Genomic DNA, 21,706 nt, shown 5'->3' with positions numbered 1-21,706 from the left:
GATCAAATCCACCCACCACCTGCTCTCTAATTTCTCCTCCATCACTTCTTATTTTTCCTTGACAACTTCATGTGATTTAAAAAAAAAAAACTTAAGTCCACTTAGTACTGTTTGTATTTGTATAAATGTATAACCATCTACTGGATCGTGAGTAGTCTCTCAGGGACCTCATCCCTGAAGAAAACTGATTCTTCTTCTTCTAATACCCACCAGTAACTTCTCAGCTAGGGGTGGGACTTCATCAGCTGTTCCCACATCCATGGTGGTAAAATAGAAGTATTAATAATTATTATGGAAATGTCTCTGGTAATTGCTTTTCCATTAGAGGTTGAGCATTCTTGGTCCCTATTGTGCCACCTTGTGGTCACAGGACAACACGAGTTTTCCCATGAAGTAAATCTGGTATGGTTTTTGTTTCCCTTCACGCCTATGGGATATTTGGAGTATATGTTACCAGTAATTACTATAATCAAAATACAACCATTCAACTCAGAAAGTAGTATGCACTGAAGGCAAGTGGCACTCATCTAAGTATGAATTTCATGTTCTTTATTTTTCCCTCTGCTATCTCAACCTAGATTACATATTTATTAAAAGAAAAAATTGAAATTCACAGAGGCTATTGTTCTGGATCTACAAATACAGCCATGGAAGTCTGGATAGTATCCATTGAGACTCTAGTAAATGATTCATCAATCTATTTATTACAGGAAAAGTAGTCAGAATTTATGTCACCAATAGATTATAGAAAGATCATGCAAATACAAAGAAGGGGAAATAGCTTACAAAACACATTTTTTTTCATGACTGAGTGGATTTGCTTTGCAAGAGTGTGTGGAAATTACACTCTAGTAAATTTTATGGACCTCGAAGGTCTGTGATATTTGCATGCATGATATTTTTTGCTTAGTTTTGTCTTCTAAATTCTCACTTTGTCAGTATCTGGATATTAAGAATAGAGAAACATAGGACTGTTCATCTTATACAGAGTGATGTTTGCTAGGAACTAAATATTGTATTTTAAAATCCAGAAATAAAATGGTTATGTTCTTCTATCATCAAAGCCTGTTTGCCTTGGCATACACAGTCAAAGTATTAGACAACAGTGAAGCTCAATAGCTTTCTCACTTTATGGTGAAGAAAGAGAGAGAGAGAGAGAGAGAGAGAGAGAGAGAGAGAGAGATCTCCTAGGTGTATTACCCTGTTAATATTGGTTTTAAGTCCCATCCATCCATCCATCCTTCAGATTCTGATCTCTACCTGTTTCTTTGACATTATACCTATCATGATCCTTCTCTACTAAGATGGTATTAGCTATCAATTTGATAGAGTCTAGAATCACCTTGGAGACAGACTTCTGGGCATGCCTGTGGGAGATTATCTTTATTGAGTTAAATGAGATAGAGAAAACCCATCCATGGTGGATGCTGACCACTCCCTGACTAGAATCCTGGGGTGTATAAATGGAAAAAGGGCATTGAGCACCAGGATGCACTCCTGACTATGAATGTCATATGACCAGCTAATTCAAGTACCCAACACCTTTAACCCTTAATACAGTACACTGTATCTTCAAATAGAGAATAACCGTTTTCTCCCTTAAATTGCATTTGTTAAAGGTTTTTTTTAAAATCAGAGCTGTGGAGGGCCGGACCACATTCTCCATTGCTTCTAGGAACAAAGGTAGAGATTGACCTCTGTGACCTCAAGGTGTGGCGGTACACGCCTTTAGTCCTGCTGCCTGGGCGGCAGAGGCAGATTGACCTCTGTGACCTCAAGGCGTGGTAGTACACGCCTTTGGTCCCAATGCCTGGGAAGCAGAGACAGGCAGATCTCTGTGAGTTCAAGGTGATGTAGCACACGCCTTTAATCCCAGCGCATGTGCTTGTTAACTCTCTACCGCTGCGTCCCTGCCTACTCCCAAGGCATCATCTGGGATAATGGGCAGCGGACCAATCCAAGAGTGACACGTCAGAAGCAAGGACTGTTTCCTTTATAAGGGCTGGGTTCCCCTCATTCTGGGTCTCCGCCATGTAAGCTTATGCTCTCCCTCTCAAGACGCATAAAGCTTTACTGCAGAAGAATCCTAAGTGTCCCGCGTCGTTCTTGCGGGCGAGACGGTAGCGCGGGACACAGAGCTACAGATAAAAGAAATGAATTGATGAATCTTCTTTAGTTCCTATACACCATAGTTTCCCTGCATATTTTAGCTTCTCAGTCTCTTCCTCTCTTGTTCTTACCATCTATCTTACACTAAAATCTATGATAGTTAGTAATCTTGATGTGGATCCAAACTCTTTGGATTCTTCCATATGGCTTTAGGAAGATGAATATAAACATTTAGGGTCTTTTCTTACCCACTGAATTGGAATTAAGATGCTTTCCATACAAAATTATGACAATTAAAATGACATGTCAACTGTTAAAAAATGGGAAATGATGCAATTATATTTCACTTTAAAGTGCAAAAAATAATTACAAGTAAAAATATAACAGAAAAATAAAAATAAAAACTTAAAGGTGAATAAATATCTTCTAAAATCAGGGAAATTGACCAATACGTTGTACTATTTTTATTTGTTTTTGTATGAAAAAAGTGAGTAGTTTTTAATATTCCAATCATGATCTTAAGAGGCATTAACAGCCTTCTTTATAGGTCTAACATAACCATAAACTAGAACTGTTTCCAAAGAACTTTAATATGGACTCTTGCATGTACCTCTTTGAACAGCTGCCTTATCAACACAGCACACTAAAGAAGGGTGTCCTGCCTTTACTCACAGGTTATTAAGTGGCAAAACTCATTAAAACATCCATGCTTTCTCTTTCTCTTATTCAGAGTTCAGGGCAATGAATACAAAGTGCAATTCTGAGCCAAAATTATTTCTCCTCCTACACTCCTCTCCCTTTCTACTCCTCCAGTCCCTTATCTCCTCCCCTTCTCCCTCCCTTTTTTCCATCTTTCCATTGTTCCTTTGTTGCTTCCTTCATCCCTCCTAATTTATACCTTCTCTTTTTTAACCTTTGTGTTCGAAACTAGACTTAACATAGCTGATAAGAAAAATTAGCTGTCACTAGTCAGTTAATAAATTTTAAAAACAATAAAAAACTCATGTATTTCTTTATTAAGAGAATATCATATGTTGAGTCATTCACAGACATTATAAAACAATAATAAACTAAATAGAAACAAATCTTGTCATTATGCAGCCTAAAGTACATAGAGCAAAGGAACATTAAGCAAAGGAACAATATACATATTTATATCAGAGTTATTTGCTTAAAGGAATTTGTTTGTTCTTGGTACAATGTGCTCAGACACCCAGGCAAGAGACAGTTAAGCATGCAGAGACCTGGAGGAAGAGTTCCAAATAGCTATCAGTGCCTGAAGCAGAATCTGAGAATCTGGAACAGAAACAAAGGTTGTTTTGACTGGGATGTGTTTCAGTATCTAGTTGATACCAACTAGGAGCTAAAAGTAGAAAGAGTATGTGTGAACTTGGGTTTGTGGGAGATGGTCAGACCGGAAGTTATAAATTGAAAAGCTATTTGCATAAGTACTTGTTAATGATACAAGTCTGGCTTGGATCTCCTAAAGATCAAATAGCAAAAGAGAATCACAGAACCCTAAAAAGCCAGTACCCATCAACACTGTGCAGTTTAGACACAAAACAATGTATTAAAAAACAAAGAGAAGAAGCAACAGGAGGAGACGAGTTATCTAAAACTCAGATGAAGAACACAATCCAAAGCAGAGAGTAATAGGCTGCTGTGGTACAATTACAATGCCTGTGAAATAAAATGTCTGAGGTACGTGTCTGACTGAACGGTTCTGCTAGCAGAGCAGTGAAAATGTAGAGATAACTTCTGGAAAGTACAAATATCAAAACAGAAGTCATTGCAGAGTAACAATGAGTTTGAAATAGAAAGGCAAAGAAAGCATACACTATCTTCTTTAAAATTAGTAACTATTTTCTTTTGTTAGTTGGAGATAGTTTATAATAATGATAAACAGATGATGGCTTGCTAGGGGAAAATAGGCAATATAGGAGAAAAATGATATTGGATTCCCCTCTGTATACGGTAAGTACCATTGGTTAATTAAAGAAAAATACTTTGAGCCTATAGGAGAGCAGGGCAGAACTTAGTTAGGCAGGGGAAGCTAAACTGAATGCTGGGAGAAAGAAGGCAGAGACGGAGAAGTTATCTAGCCCTGCCAGAGACAGATACTGGAACTTTACTCGGTAAGCCACAACTTAGTGCCAATACACAGATTAGTAGAGATGGGTTAAATGAAGCCAAGAAGAAAATTAAACCCCTTGAACACAGGAGAAGGGGTGCTACCTAGTTTATGAATAGCCCAGAGTAGCATGTCACCTTAGCTACAGATACCACAAAGGAATAGCATCAGCAGGTAGATGCTTCCATTTCTTAAAAGTTCATTGAGAAGTAAGATAATCATAGGAAAATTAAAAGTATTGTCAGAAATTTGAGGGGGGAGAAAATATTCAAATACTCATTACTCACCCTAGAGGTTAGGAGGTTGAGTGGATTTGGGTATAAACTACAGGGCTGGCCTGGAGTGAAAAGACACAACTCTAATCCCAGCACTCTATGTCTCAGATGGGAGGATTGGTCACTAAACAACTGACCAGATGAAGGGAAGGGTTGAGTCCTACCCACCAATCACCATGTTGGTTGTCCAACATGTGGTGAAGAAGTACAGAGCCAGACTTGACTTCCCTGTCTATAAAACTCTGGTATAAAAGAGGAAAAAACATTAAGAGCTCCTAGTCTGGTCCCAGTCACCCTTCATATGTCTTGATAACTGAGATTAGGACACTTTGAGAGTTTACTTATATCCCCTCTAACAGCAGGAAGAAGGCTAACCTGGTCATTGTCTGAACCACACCTCATTTTTTTGTGAATAAATTACATTCATGTATTAGAAAAATAATAAATAAGACAATTTCTTGACATTGCTGATAATCTCAATCTCTTGAGATGTTTGGGATCACCCCCCTTTTGTCAATTTTTTATATTGCTGATGATTGAAAACAGGGCTTCCAAACACAATAGACAAATGCTATACCACTGAGGTACAGTCCAGCTTGGGAGACCAGTATTTATTTGCTTTACTTTTGTTTGCTTTGAACTATAGTTCCTAAGGGCTTATCATTTGATAAGTGACAAGAACTGAACTATATGCTCATCTTACCTTTTAAAAAGTGACATGTATTGAGGCTTCAGTGAGTGAGAATTGATTATATCTGCAATCAAAAACTCAATTTCAAGGATCTAGTAATAAGTGACTAGGACACCATGTTGCTTAAGACCACCATTTCATGACTTTAGTAGCTGAGTGAGCAAGAAGTTCTCCCTTTATTGGATCAGTTATTATAATCAATTGTTGAAGGGAAATTTGCAAAATACGTTTGAATTCTATCAGAGATACTTAACCTCAGCCCACAACTCTGTCTACCAATTCATATGCTTTCATATATTATTTAAAGACATAATAAAAGAAGTCTCATTTGAGAATACATGAACTGCATAAAAAATGAATCTGTTTAAGTCAAACTGTAAATGAGTGGTAGACAGTGGGTAAAATGGATTGGTACTAGAGATAAACAGCATTGAACTGGTAAAGGAAACATCAATCAAATATTTGCTTTTCTTCTTGATTTTTTTATCATTTTTCCATCTATGGATATTATTTTTTCTTACACATTTCTGTGTAAGTTCAAGTTGATTTTTAATTAAAATCTCAATCCTATTTTAAATCCTATTAATGGTTAAATTCTGATCAATTGATTCTTTCCTCTGCTGACTTTTGGAAGGTTGGAGAGGGGTTAATGAAACAGATATGAATGAATTTAGTGCAATTTCCTTGGTTTGTAGTATACACTTTCAAATCCCTTTAGTACAAAACTTTATTAAATTGGGCTTTTAAATGTATTTTTCTTGATTTCAAAATTCACTGCTACAGAGCACTTAGTAATGCTAAAATCTATCTCAGAGCATCTACCAGAGAATGAGATAAAAGGGATGCCCTTTAAATTTGCAAAGCCATCAAAAGGAATAGTGGTGGTTGCCAGTCTTATGGAAGTCTTTTCATGTAGAAGGAGGTGGGCTTGTTTGGTTACCGGCCACCCAGCTAGCTTAGATCTGAAATAATTACACAGAAACTATATTATTTAAAACACTGCTTGGCCTGTTAACTCTAACTTCTTATCCACTAGCTCTTACATTTTAATTTCACCCATCTCCATTAATCTGTGTACTGCCACGTGGCGGTGGCTTACCAGCAAAGTTTCAGCATGTCTGGATCTGGTATCAGCTCCCTGGCATCTCTCTGACTCTCCTAGCATAGAGCCTAGCTTTTCCTGCCTAGTTCTGTTCTGCCCTTGCCATAGGCTCAAAGCAGTTCTTTATTCATTAACCAATAAAAGACAATAAACACATAGACAGAAGGACTTGCCACACCATTTTCATGACACAGAATGTGCTTGAGTGTGTATATATATATATATATATATATATATATATATATATATATAGGTATGCACTGCAGCTATGTGACTGATGAATATAGTTCCATTTGTGACTATCATTTGTTATGATGTAAACAAAAACTAGAATGCTCTTGATGTGCTTCCCTTATCACAATTCAATATTTGGTTTGCAACAAAGTTGCTATGAGGTAGCTATGACATATCATTGAATTTGTGAAATCCTTTGACAGCTAACATTGATTGTTTTCATAATTTTTGTTAACTTGACACAAACCTAGACATATTTGGGAAGAGGGAATCCTAATTGAGGAATTACTTCTATCAGTAGGACCTGTGTGCTTGTCTGAGAAGGCATTTTTGTGACTGATGATTGATATAGCTCAGCCTAGTCCACTTTGGGTGCACCATCCCTAGGCAGGTTGTCCAGGGCTGAATAAGAAAAGGTAGCTCAACAACACAGAGAAAGAACAACAATAAGCAACATTCCTCTGTGGTCTCTATGTCAGTTCCTGCTTTGAATTCCATCCATGAGGGATTGAAACCTATATGCCCAATAAACCTTTTCCTGTCCTGGTTGGTTTCGGTCAGTGTTAATCATAGGAATAGAAAACAGAATAGGAAAGTAGTCAAATTGATTATATCTCAGATCAACTAAGAGACATACCTCTTGGAGGATCTGTAGGGCATTTCTGGATAGTATAAACTGAAGGAGGAAGACCCTTTCTCAGAGTAGAAGACCATTAAAGATATACTCCAGACATAAAGAGAGCAGAGAGAAAACAGTGTTACTTTTGAGTGTGACCATGCTATTGCTGCAGCTACTGCTGCTGCCATCTTACAGTGATATCACAACCCACCTTCTTGGGCTTTCCAATGAGGACTGAAGACCAGAAGCTCTCCAACAATGCTGGAAGTCTTCAGCACCAGATTGGGACTTCTGAAACATCCAGCGTCATGGTCTGAACAGCTACTGAGTTCTCAGCCCTTCTGGAGTGCAGGTACCCTTGATTAGACTATGAAGCCTGTTATCAGTTAATCTAATTTAGTAAATCCCTATGTACTATATATATATATATATATATATATATTCATTCTATTTGTTTTGTTTATTTAGAACATCTTAATATGAGTCATTACATGAAAATGATAGAGCCCTACAGACAATTGTTCTTAAGCTTATTGATAAATATTCACAGTGGATCATTCTCGAAAGTGTCAAGCTCATTGTATCATTGATTGTTAATTACTGTCAGCCATATCCAATATTTGCTTTACCCCAGGTTTCTACATGTGTGTTGAAAAGATTGACTGAATGACCAACAATATCTTTGAATTGATTGGATATGAGGTTGCCCCATACTGAGCTTTTATCTGGGTTCTATTTGTCTAATCATAGGGTCTCAGGCTTTCTTACAAAGTATTTTACCCATTTATCCATCTCTACAGGCCCTCTTTTGATTTTATTGGAGTATTTTTTGAAACTCAAGATTCCATCAACATTATTGGGTGAGTGTTAATTTCTACTGTGATGAATATTCCATCAAAATTGTCTCATGGATTTTCATAATTCATTGTATTTTAAAAGTCCATTTTATTTTTATCCTCTTGTTTGTGTTTCTCCTAAAAGCAGTTGTAAATTTTACATGCTGCATGATTTGTTTGACTAATTATTCTCTGTGCAAGCAGACTAATCAGGCTATCTAATATTTCTTGAAAACCTTTTTCCTTTTTTAAAGATCAGTTTGGGGTACATGGTCTGATCTAAATCAATATTTTTTCTGAAGAGTTTTTACATATATCAGTATTCGTCTGTGATAAGCAAAACTAGTTCAGGAGAGTTACTAATAGAATGCATCTTCAACTCAATTTCCTCTCAAAAAATATGTTAATGAGAGTTTGGAAAAGCCCTATGCATTTGATACTGATTGTTTGTTCATTATATAGAATATTAACTTTCACAAAGTTTAATACAATTATGCAATATCCTTTGACTATAGACTATATTTTCACCCATACCCCTCGAATTGATTACTTTTATGTTGCCCTGAGAAAAATAACATGGTCAAAAGCAACTCACAGGAGAGTCTATTTTGTCTTACAGTTCCAGAGGTAGAGTAGTGGAGTGAGGTTGTATCAAAGCCCACCTTAGTAATATTCTGCTTACAACACAACCGTACCTTCTAAAGGTTCCGTAATTCTCTCTAAACAGTGCCACCCAACTGATGTGGGAGTCCCCTTTGTATGCTGTGATTACTATTAATGAATAAAGAAACTGCTTTGGACCTATAGCAGGGCAGAACTTAGCTAGGTGGGAAAACCTAAACTGAATGCTGGGAGAAAGAAAGGCAGAGTTAGAGAGAAGCCATGGAGCTGCCACCAGAGACAGACACTGGGAACTTTACCCAGTAAGCCACTACTGCATGACGATACACAGATTAATGGCAATGAGTTAAATTAAGATGTAAGAGTTAGTCAATAAAAAGTTAGAGCTAATGGCCAAGAAATCTTTTAAATAATGTAGTTTCTGTGTGATTATTTTGGGGCTGAGCAATCAGGAACTAACTTGTGGCCTCCTTACAGCACCCAATGGGGGGGGACAAAGTATTTCAATACGTGAACCTATGTGGGAAATTTCTCTTCAACCTATAATGTCCCTTATTCTCCTCTCTACCCCCTTCCTGTTGGTCCTCTTTATTCTTTCTACTTTCACAGCATATGGTTTTATATATCTATAAATGCAAGCAATGTGATATTTGTCTTTCTGAGTCTTCCCTTATTTGCTTCATATTATAATCTCCAGTTCTATCCATTTTCTCCAAATCGCCTCTTTGCATTCTTTCTGTTTGTTTGTTTAATGATTTTGCTTCTTTGAGAACTTCTCACGTGAGCATTGAATCTACAGCATTCCTGCCACTCCTCCCTCCCCAACTCCTGTCGTTTCCCTGCCTCTCAAAATCTTAATTCTCATTTAACTGTTATTGCTACATGCGCATACATATGTACATATAACTTACTGAATCCATTTAGCTTTGCTTGTATGTACACATGTGAAGACAAGTCTTAGAGTCCACTGAGTAAGATCCTGGATTTCAAGTTTTCCCTAAAAGGCCTGGAATTTCACTTGTTATAAGTCCAGTAATGGAACCATTAAGTCACATTTCTTTTTTACATTTGCATTTTTGTAAGTCACAGATCTCTGCTCTGGTTCTTCTTCTTAGCAAAGATATACTTAGCCCATCCACAGTGCTCACTCTTGTATTTTTTGTCATAAACAAAGAAAAGAACATACTAGTGGACTTTAAAAGTTCTCCCAATGATCCTCTTGCTCCACCTTTCATTATGATTTTTCTGTCTTGGCTACTACTTCTATTTTAATTCAGTCCTACATTAACATCTCTTATATAATCGGCAGTCATCAAACATTCAAAAACACAGCTCTTCTGAATAGCCACTGTTCTAGAAACTTGAACCTTGGAAGTAGTCTTGGGAGAGTTTGCATGTAGATAAAAAGGGAAAAGGGCAGAAGACCACAAGCAGCCACTGATAGGATATTACTGCAGCACTCCTGTGACTCCCTACCATCTGTGGGCTCCACATTCAAATTCTTGGCTCCTCTGATGGACCCAAGACCAAAGGCGAGGGTCGAGTTCACCCTGATGTGACAATGGATGAAAACATTCTGGAGAAGAATAGAAGATAAAACACATTTAGAAAAATGTACTGCTCTGTGAAGATGGGTTCTGAGAAGTAGGAGGAGAAAAGCTGCAGCCTGTCCCTGCCCACACTCCTGGCAACCTCCTAATGAGAGCTCATTTGCAGCCAGCTTCATCATCTGGGAAAGCTTCTCCTGCATGGCTAGGGTAGCAGACTTAAGCATTGACTTTGCTTACTTTTTGCTTCATTTGACAGACACAGTTTCTCTATTTGCCCCCAACTACTTATCACTTGTTTAGGCAATACTCATCCTGCATATTGTAGAAAATGTAGCAGAGTATTTGGTTTGATGAAAGAGTATAATATCAGGGCCATTGTCCTGGTTAGTTTTATGTCAACTGATACAAGTTAGAGTCATTTGGGAAGAAGGTCTCTCAACTGAGAAAGAAAATGCCTCCTTAAGATTGTCCTGTAGGCAAGTCTGTAGTAAATTTTCTTAATTAGCGATCCATCGATCCATCGTGGAGGCCCAGCCCATTGTGGGTAGTACCACCCCTGAGTAGGTGGTCCTAGATGTGTAAGAAAACAGGATGAGTAACCCAGCAGGAACATTCCTCCCTGGATTCTGTTTCAGTTCCTGTCTCCAGCTGCCTTCTTGTTCGAGTTCCTGCTCTGATTTCCATGGAAGATGTACTGGAAAGTATAAGATTAAATAAACACTTTCCTCCCCAAGTTGAATTTGATCCTGGTGGTTATCTCAGCAGTAGAAAACTGTCTAAGATAGGTTTTCCCTTTGCTTTAACAAAAAACGTTCAGTAGCTTGCATGTATGACTCCTAATCCAAGCCTTCAAATTGAGATTGAGACAAAATACTTACTTGTCAGCCAGACTCAAGCCACAGAATGCTGCTCCTTGCAACTCAGCTCTTGAGGCTATTTTTTTTCCATGATGTAATAGCCCTTTTAGGTTCCTCTGAAAGAAAACTCAGTAGCAGATCTGTCTCAACTGGAGCATTGCTGACATCATCTGCACAGGCTGAAAACGTGTCCTGCAGGGACAAGGTTTTTGATACAAGAGGCATTAGTTATGGGGCTGTCATTGTTGTTGTCCCTTGCAAGGAGGAGAATTAAAGTGTATTCACACTAGGTCATGTGTAAATTTATGCTGTTTTTACTGGCTCTTAACCCTTTTCCTTCCAGGAATTGTTAAGGTCCTCTGAAGTCATGTATCAGCCCTTGGGTCTGTTCTCACCGAGGGTGACTGACGGTAAGGCCTCTCACTAGCCCAGCAGAATAGAAGTCAGCTCATGCAACTGGTTCCCTGGAAATTACGTAAGCGAAATAAATACCTTGGTATTTCAGAAAGGAAATTATGAAACTCTCAGCAAACATGGATTCATGGACTCTCTTAAGCTCTCTTGTGAGAAAAAGGGCTCTTGAAGGGGTCCTCAATAGCATCATGGATAAAGTCTTGTGCATGAGAGACCTCCAGGTAATAACTACTAGAAATAGGAACTAGAAGGAGGTTCAGGTGCAAGAAAAAGAAGGATCATATGTCCATTCCTAGAAGTTTTTCTTTTCTCTATCCTGCTAGTCTTAATCCTCTTCTTCCTTTTTCTTCCCTTATTTTTACCCCTCATTCTATCATACTCATCCCCATCTTCCTCCTCCCCTTCCTCCTCCTCCTATCCTCCTCATACCTCCTCCTCTTCCCTCCTTTTCCCCATTCTTATCAACAAGTTAACTCATCAAGAATTGCTTTCCCATTATGATGAAATATTCCTAAACTGATCTATTTTCCTCCCAGACTGAATTGTTTCATCCTGTGAGTCTGGCTAGGCTTACTTTGTCAGATGTGCCTGGTGCTTTTCTGGCATGTTCCTTTGACATGTGATGCTTTTTGGATGAAGCTAGAATCATGCAAATCTTGAGCTCCATTTAAAGAGATGAACCGAATGCAAAAATATAGTAACAGCTGTACATAAGGAAACTTACCTGGAACACTGTTACATTTGAGTTTTAATTGTCTTGGGGTAGATCTTGAAATAATGTAGGGGCCATGGAGAGGAGAAATCAATGAGATGGAGCAACACACATACAAGGAAAGAGGAGCAACGAACATACAAAGACAGAAGGTAGATCATTGCAACTGCTGAGCTAATTTCTGTGCGTACATCACTCTGGGAGGAACAGAGATTTATTCTGAGCCCAGGATTAAGGAAACTTTTATAAATCTCTATCCTGTTGCCTGAATTTTGCAACTATGGATACAGCATTGGTGACTAAGATCAAGCCCACCATGCTAACCAACACTGTGACCAGGCAGATGTTCTGATTGATCCTAGAAAGAAATATAAAGAAGATTGCTATTCTGTTCTCTGCTGCTTAACTCTGTCCTTAGCTTGTATTGTTACTGGAAGGTTGAAACCATTTAGCTTCAGATCTTTGTTGGTGAGCCAGCCTTCCAAAACTTTCTGAGGGAGGTGTCAGTATCTATTTAGGATTTTTCTCACTTCCAATGTAGAAAAAAAATTGTGTGTGCAGTGGGTGCAGTGGGTTAGTAGGCGACTTTTAAAGATGCAAATTGTGAAATGTAACTGGACTTAAAGCATCATGAAATCAGATTCACAGTAGGGTGTTTCTCAATTAGAGAATCTTTGAAATGACCACTGATTTTTTTCTGCCAAAACATATCATTGCAAACCAAAGCCTGGCCCTCTCCTTTCTTTATAGGGTTTGTATAAGTCTGGATCTCTCTCTCTCTCTCTCTCTCTCTCTCTCTCTCTCTCTCTCTCTCAACTAACACATTCGGTATAGCCTTTCCTCTTTCCTTAATGTATAATGTTTATATGTAAAATAATGCACAGGAAGAGCAAGAGATTTGGGGTTTGACATTTTCCCAAGTGGGAAATTCATCATTTTTAAAGGAGCTATTTGGAAGCATTGCATGTGTTAACACATAAACAACATTTAATCGCAACAAATGTGAAAGCTAGTTCTCCAGAGTCCTACTGACCAAGGTGCCTTAAAAGCCACCGTGTGACTGCATGGTTTCAGCAGGGAATGGTGGCTGGGAAACGGCCACCAGGCTGCAGAAAAGGCATTGTCTACGGTTCCAGTTCCTGCTTTACTAAAACTTGGTGACTCAGTTAGGCAAAGCACACAAAAGAATAGACTGCTGTCTAAATGAAAGCTTTAAAATGAGATCCTTACTGATAAAGATGATCAGAAGCTGAGGCCCTGGTGATAGAATATAAGTCCGGAAGGGATTTAGAGCCCATTGCTAACCTCAAAAACGTTTTCATATGTGTGGAACTCATTTCAAGGTTGTGGATACTTAAAACGAAAAGAGTGCAGCTCAAGCCTCAGTACAAGGGAAGAAAACCCGGATCTGATCTTCACAGGTCCATAAAAATACCAAAACACTTGCGAAATGAACAATGATATTTGAATTTTTAAAAATGATTTCATACTTTACAGCTACATTGTTACTGTCACTGTTGCTGGTGATAATTGAGTATGCCTCTCTGATTTTTTTTTCACGGTTTCAATGCCAGTTTTAATGATTTGTAAGCTATAAAGAATTACTTTGACTCTGGGAGGGAGAATGTGAGCTTAGGGAATGAAAACTGGTCAGTGCTAGAGAAAACCCACAGATACTGATCAGATTCATTTTAAAAATAGGAAGCACGAAATCTGAGCCAAACAATTAGAGCTGGGTACTGTACAAAGAACAAAAAGTCAAAGTTTATGTATTTCAGAGTCATGGAAATGATTTAGAGAGAAGAAATAAGTGACTCTCTATATAAGTCCTTCTTTGTTTGCTGAATAACGCTTTTAGGGAAACCATGAGAGTTATATTTTGCACAGTGAAGTGCAGGGGATGGGGGATGTTAGATCTGGCAGATTTGGCTTAGAATTTGTGTCATCAGACTGCAAACTTGAGAGCAGGGTTACCAGAATAAAATTTTAATGTCTCTATATTTTTCTAAACTTAAAATAGGGATTTGGAGAATTACAGTGAGCAAAAAACAATGACAACAACTAAAACAAGACACACAAAAAGGAAGATAAGATGGTATGGATATAGCCAGGGGCCATGGATGAAGAAACGCCAGTCTGATTAATGTCCCAGTCCTCGTCACCCATCCTTATTCTTGTGAGGGATTTGTAGAGTTTGTGCTCTGTGAAGAATTAACTGCTGATTGGTTGTTCTTTACAACTAACAATCTACCCAGATTTTATGTTTCTGTGAGTACTTCTTTAAAAAAAAAATTCATGAGTGTGTGTGTGTGTGTGTGTGCATGTCAGAGGTCAACGTCCATTGTTCTTCCTCATCATTTCTTTATCTTGCTTTGATTTGAGACAGTTCTGTTACTGAACCTGGAGCTCACCCATTGAGCAGACTGGCTAAACAGCAATCCCAGTGATTTTCATGTCTCTGCAACGCCAGAGCGGAGATTTTATGCATGTGTTACCACGCCCTATTCAGCTTTTTACATGATCACCAAGGATCTGAACATACTTCCTAGTGCTTGCACAACAAGCACCTCCCTACTGGGTTGACTTCCTAGCCATCATGAAAATTTTCAAATGCGGACCGTCAACCGGAAAGTGCATTTGATTTCCTCCTTTGGTTTCCTGCTGGCCTGCACCTTCAGCCTTGCCCAGGACACATTCCCAATTTCCTCGGGTGCTTTCATTTCATTTACCACTGTAGCGTTTAGTTGGACACTGCAAAAGATTTATAGGTTATTTAAAAGATTGTTAGACACATGACTTAGTCTTCCAAAATTACATCCATTGACTATGGAGTTTTCCGTATCATTAGATAGAGCTATAGTGTAAATAATTACCATAGTTTAGAAAATCAATATGTCTCATGAATTTCAAATATGTGATTTCCAATACTAGTGACATTTTTTCATAGGTACTAAGTGGCAGACTCAAGTTTCAAAGTCATACCGGGGCAGGATTGTGACCCACTTCTCAAAACATTTCTCCTTAAGTATACATATTTTCAAAATCCAAAGTTTAGAACTTAAAATTCAACAATTTAATGAGAATTGAAAGGAAGGTGGTTTGGAAGTCTTTGACCTGGTCATTCCACAGCTAGAAATCTATTCAAAGAAAATGGAAAAGCTGAAGATAAACACTAATTTTCACAGATAATTAAAGCATTCTTTCAAAGGGAAAATCCAAATATGAATGTAAACATAGAAGACTCAGAGATGACTATATTCCTAGGTATCATGAGCACAAAGGTCATTAAGTTTGTCTTTCAGTGATTTTAATTGCATCGCAGATTCTTAAAGTATTAATCATGATTTAAAAAAGAACCCATGTGTTCTTAAATTTAGTTAACTTAATGATGAAAATGATGCAGAAAAGGAGGGGAAGGCAGAAAAATCCTATACAGCTAAAGTTTATTTACCTCAATAAAGGAGAAAAGAGCTTCTTTCATTCATTTTTTTATTTTTCAACATAAATCTATATTTTATTTTTAATCTTTTTTCATATTTTCTGTGTATGAGCTTTTGCCTTCACATGTGTCCATGCACCACATGAGCACAGTGAGTTCACAGGCCGGAAGAGGCACACCATACCTTGGAACTAGAGTTACAGAGGGCTGTGAGCCACTGGGTGGCTGTGGGAGTGGAACCCAGGTCCTCTGGAGGAGGAGAGAGTGTGCTTAACAGCTGAGTCATCTCTCCAGCTCCACATCTTTTCATTTCCAAGTGGTTTTAAAATCATTTAATGTTTTGCAGGGAGCATGCACTGTATTTTTTAAAAATTGAGGAGTGTCCAAGACAGAATCCTAAAACCAAAGATCTCAAGAATACAGCTTTTCTTTTCAAAGTATCATTACAGTGTATTTGATTGGTTCATATATATTTCACACTTTTTATTTTGCATAAACTTGTGAGCCTTGGCTGTCTATTTCTTTGATGCTAGTAAAAGTTAAGTTGGGTGAGACTTAGGATGCTCCAGTGAGTTATTTTGAAAGCAAAGAGATATCACTGCAAGTGTTTTAGACTTTGGATTTAGTTACTAATTGTAATAGAGTTTACTCTGTACTGTATTAGGGAGGACCCATGGTTCTAGAAGTAAGTGCATCTTTTATAGGTGTGCACCTTCTGGAGTCCGCCAAAGGCATTTGTGTCTCTTTAAAACCAGTTTTCTCTAAGAGCATCACCCTTTCTTCCCCCCCTTTCCTATTTTTATGATCTCCTTGAGTTTATGTCCATTTGATACTGAGCCACTGGGCATCACACATTATGAAGTACAACAGCAGCGTTGGCCGCTTGGCAAGTTCTCCATCCATGCTGGCTCCCTACTGATCTTCTTACTAAACTTTCATCGCTCTTATCAAAGCATGGCACTGAGCCTCGAGCAGTAAGGCTTGCCTGTCCCCAGTGGCAGTAGTGATGAATCAAATAATTAGCGTTTTTTTTTTTTTTTCTCAGCTGGATTCTCCGCAGTCAGTGACCTGTGCTGATGGCAGAATGACCCAGTCTAAGAAGCTGCCATTCGTGGTGAGAGCTGAAAAAGGAAGACTGCAGGCCTCACTACCTTTGCGAGAACTATCACTGCATGGATAATAAAAACAAAATGGTCCTTGTAATCACTGGGTTCAAAACAGTAAATTAAGACCCGGCCTGTGATGAACTTGATATTTTCAGAGTGTAATTATCTCACACCTGAGGTGAACATGGGCTCTCAGAACATTATAAAAGAGCTGATATACTAAATAATAACCTACCTGCCTTGGAAGTGGAGGCTGCTTAAAGAACAGACCCATTTGTTATTGGTGTTAACAGATCGGGCGGGAAGTGAAGACTTTTAATAATACGTCATCACAGTCAGCAAAGGCGTTTGCTGAGTGAATAAGTACGGTTGTGCTACGCGTACACCTATTAACACACAAATAGTTACAAACACACAGACACCCCCTTTCTCAGAGCTCTTCCTGGACTATTCACTGTTCACAATGTAACAAATACTGCGGCATTTAATTGTGTGCAAAGCTAAAATGTATGCCTTAAATAGATCCAGAAAACTGACCAAGATAAGGTAACTTGAAATTCTTCTCAGACTATCTAAAAGAAAAAAATACATCTTTAGATTTGTTAGATTATATTTCTTTCTAGTCACCATATATTTTTTAACAGTCTTGGTTATATAACATCTCAGCCTAGCAGAGATTAGAATCAAGTAACTCAACACAGCGTGGTTCCTGCCTGAGATATTCACAGCACGCTAACACAAGAAAAATTGTAAAGCGAAGGTTTTCTCTGATGGAGAAAGAAGGTTAAGCAAAAAGTCATACACCCAGTGAGTCCAGTCATTTGCTGTAAGGAAATGATTGTACTGTGTTCCGATAGGCCTGACGTGTTGCAGGTAAAAATTAAATAGCCGAAAATAGTTATTATATAAGCATACTGAATATACTAGCATGGCTGTTTGCCTTTGCAGCAACGTATTTGACATAAATTTTGCTCGTAGTCTCATAGTGCTTGCTTATAGTGATTCTGGATCCAAGGTGAGGTGGGGGCATCATGGCAACAAGAGCATGTGCCATAGGCTGCTCATCTCACAACGGAAAGAAACAGAGAGGTGCAGAGACCAAAGACGGTGAGGTCCCACCTTCTAAAGTCTCCATTACTGCTAGCTAAAGACCATATCTACAAATGAGCTGCGGAGGACATCTCATATGCAAACTATAACACTGAGTCACTATGCAAGCCATTTTTTAAAAAAAAAATAAAGAATTTCTATTTCTTCTATTCATTTCACCATGAAACTGACTTTCGTGGAGAGTAACTTACACACTTACCTAAGTGCAAAGAGACCAGAATATAGAAGTAAAATGACGTAACATTGAAGTTTGAAAATCTGCTTGTGGGTAGGTACAAACAAACATATGGGCCTGGCAGTGGTGATGCAATCCTTTAATCCCAGCACTCAGGAGGCAGAGGCGGGCAGAGGGATCTCTGTGAGATCCAGGTCAGCCTGGTCTACAAGAACTAGTTCCAGGACAGACTTCAAAGTTCCAGAGAAACTCCATATCAAACAAACAAACAAACAAACAAAAAACCCCAAACATATGGAAAATATTTTAGCAGCAAAAACAGAGAAAAATAAGTTATATGAGGGGTAATTTCAGAGTGTTAGTAAACAGAGGTCTAGGTGTAATAATTCAGAGGAAATAATTTCCAAAATTCAAACTTCCTCAGAGAAGCTATGATGCAAGATGTTGTTCTCCCAGCTATGCCAGATCTGTCTCTTCCCTCCCCAGAGCATCTCCATTTTGGTGCAAAACAATGTTTATGGAGTCCTTTCATTCTTTAAATGGCTCCGAGGACATAGAGACAAGCAGTGAGGATGCAGTATTCAAAAGTTGACAAGTACACTTGTGATTTCTTCAACATAGAGAGAGGTGGACATCACGGGTACATGCAGACATGAACACAATCAGGCAGCAAGGTTGTCTTTTGGTATGTTTTTAATATCCTCAATACCAATATATATAATGATGTGTTTTGTGTCTTGTTTTTCTTTTTAGCATTGGGTCATTTAACTGTTTTACTTGTTTGTTGTCTAAAGAAAAAGAAAAAAGAAAAAGAAAGAAAAAAGAAAAGGAAATGTAAACACCTGGGGGAAAATATTGCTTCTTTGACTTTGTGCTGAGTAGTTATTTGTTATTTTAAAAGTCTGTCAATCAAGATCAAAATGAAGATTTAAGTACAATGAGAATGGTAAATAATACTGATTAATTTTCAAAGGCAAAGCAGCTTTCCAATAAAGATGCCATTCAGTGTTTAAAGGACCACCTTAGGAGGCTTTGTCTAATAGTGCATGTGTTCCTGTTTCTTAAGATATGTGTGAAGGAAAGATTTATGCTTCCAGTGAGGCAGTCACTCTCCATGTCACGTGGCCATGCACAGTCGAATCTCTCATCCCGAGTCTGACTAACATTGGCTCTGATATTTTAGGGGGTTGCTGTGGAGGGAGCCAGTGAGAGCATAAGTGTCATTTCCTGGAAAAAGTAACCCACAGATGGACCCCAACACCTAACTGCCACAGTACTCAAAACTAATGGGAAGTGTGTGTGCGTGTGTGTGTGCTAAATAAGACCTGAGTCAGTCAAAAAAAAAAAAAGAGGTATACTGACTAGAAAAATCTGTACCACTCACTGCTCCAAAAAAAAAAAAAAAAAAAAAGAGCATATTTATCAAAGTCAATGCTTTGGCAGCCTAGAGTTTTCCTAATAGAGACAAAGTTAAAAGGTATTTATTAATTAAAATGCACAGTTATGCTCTTTTTTTAAATGCAAGGGAGATATGTAAGTCTACCTATCATATACTGAAAACGCTTTAGTCAAAATTAAATCTTTCATGTTTGTTTAACTAAACAATGAGGGGGAAGGTTTTACTAAGACTGGGAAATTGCTCGGAAAAATCCAATTTTCCTGAACTTTCTCCTCTAAGATACCTGCCCTGTGGCCTGTTATTCATCCAGTCTCTTGGGAGAGGAGTGAGAATAAAATCGGTGGTTGATAGAAAGCCCAGGGCCTGTCTTTTATATACCTCTACAGCTAAAAATACAATACAAACAAAAGTATAGAATATTGGGCTCATTTCTTTAATGATTTTCCTGTCCCATGGAGCTGTCTTGGCCTGGGATTTATTCATTTTACTGCGTAGAATATTAAAAGAAAGCAACTGCAAACCAAGATTCTAGAAAATACTTGCCTTTTCTGGGTAGTGGAGTTATTTTAAACAGAGAGTCTTACCTGTGGGAGCCGGGGATGGGGGTGTTCATACAGTTTGGAAAATTCTTCAGCATATACTTATGCAATTAGTCACAACGCAGAAGAAAGAAAGAAAGAGAAAAAATGTAAGTGAGCTGATAACTCTCTCTCTCTCTCTCTGCCTTGGCTAATGTAGAGTTACTTTATTCCCGGTCTCTTGATTTGGGCTACAAACTGGGTTCTATTATAGTCATCTTCGTTGCAGATTTAATCCAAGCTATTTGTAAATAATACATGGCTTACTATATGATAAAGGAGACCTAGCTCCCTTGTGGGAGACAATATCCTGGTATACAAAGTTTTAAAAGGCAAACCTCCGTAACCGACTTGATGTAAAGGCAGTCCCAACTAACGAAACAGTATTTGGCCCTCAAAAAAAAAAAAAAAACAACAACAAAAAAAAAAACAGTCGCGGGGTTTGCATGACCTGTTCCACACCCTCTTAAGTGCCAGGAAAAGAGACGCAAAAAGAAAATCTATCCGCATTTCACCAGCACCTCCTAGGGGCCACGTGAGGATATGAGACTAGGAGGAGGGTATCCAGCAGCAACTCGGAATTGTTCCTTTCCATTCTCCTCTTGTACCCTGCTTGTACAACCAAGAATGAGAAATACTTTGTAGAGTCGTTTGGTGACTCAACGCAATATTTAGGGGTTTAAACAAAAAGGCACGCGGAATGCTGTGGAACGTTTGAAGCGCAATCAGGAAGCCGGACGGCAAACTCCGTGGAAGAGAAGAAAGACCACTAAACGCTGTTCTTTTGCTATGATACCGTCGTACTCAGAGAGAATAAGCACTCACTTTACACACTCAGATAAGGATTCATTTCTCAAAGGTTAGGGTGGAGGCGCAGTTAAAGCCATAGCTGGTTTTTGAGAGTCTGCAATCTCTTGCCTTGTTGCTTGGGAAGGAGGGCTGGGAGGCGCTGGTGCGAGGGCAGAGCTGAGAGTCTGTAGGACTCTGTTCCAGTGAATTCATTACTCTCTAATTGTTCTGATTTTACATGAGCAGAGCGTGCCAGGCGGTGGTGGGGCGACAGATCGAGGGCGGACAAGGCGAGAGGAACCAGCGCCCCCCCCCCTCCCTCCACACCCTCCCCCGAGAAGTCCGGGCGCTTTCTGTAAGTAATTCACCACCGTTCGGGTAGAGAAACAGCCCAGTTAGACAAGCCATCGCTACGCTTGTGCGCATCTAAATCTTGCTGGGTACTGAGTGCGGGTCCCTGGACACTTTTCGCTGTTTAATTAGCGGATTACCCGCGAGTTGCTGTTGAATGCGCTGTGATTTCGAAGGTCTCTATGCAGGAGAAGGGATAGAGGGAAACACACCACAGTGATCATTCATTCCCTCCCGGTTGCAGACGTCTTTCTCAGGCACTGGCACCTCCGAGGCCCTTACAGGAACGTGTACAACCGGCCTCCACCCTGGAAAGAAACTGGGGCGCGTGGGTCTCAGAGACGCACTAGGAAGCTTTTCTGCCCAAGGCCAGGCTGCAATTAGCAGTGGCCTGGAGGTTGAGCTTCCCACCTGTTGCTGTCCCCGCTGGGCCGCGACTTCCTCCTCCCCAGCCCTGAACTGGACTCTCAGACCAGGCTAGGAAGCTGGAGGAGGTAGAGGAAGCCACCGCAGGTTCCCTGGCTGGCAGAGCTAGGGGCCGCGGGTGTAAAGATCCTCCCCCCTCCTCCCCGCTCCCGGTGGCGGTTCCCCGGGCTGGCGGTGTAGCC

General features: G+C 39.1%; 1 long non-coding RNA gene across 2 annotated transcripts; it reads right to left on the bottom strand.

Moving 5' to 3' along the window:
• Window positions 1–534: 534 nt before the first annotated feature.
• LOC125408063 (uncharacterized) lies at window positions 535–21,675 on the bottom strand. 2 transcript variants are annotated; one of them, XR_015738726.1, is made up of 6 exons: window positions 21,239–21,675; window positions 19,965–20,020; window positions 11,047–11,217; window positions 10,095–10,194; window positions 7,373–7,502; window positions 535–2,138 (listed from the first exon to the last, which is right to left on the bottom strand). It is a non-coding gene; the product is annotated as an uncharacterized LOC125408063 (long non-coding RNA). The 2 variants fall into 2 exon arrangements; XR_015738725.1 differs by having other exon boundaries at window positions 7,373–10,194.
• Window positions 21,676–21,706: the final 31 nt, after the last annotated feature.

Source organism: Myodes glareolus, chromosome 9 (genome assembly GCF_982192425.1).
Source record: "Myodes glareolus chromosome 9, mMyoGla1.1, whole genome shotgun sequence".
Taxonomy (NCBI): Eukaryota; Metazoa; Chordata; class Mammalia; order Rodentia; family Cricetidae; genus Myodes; species Myodes glareolus.
This window is presented reverse-complemented; position numbering and strand designations above follow the sequence as displayed.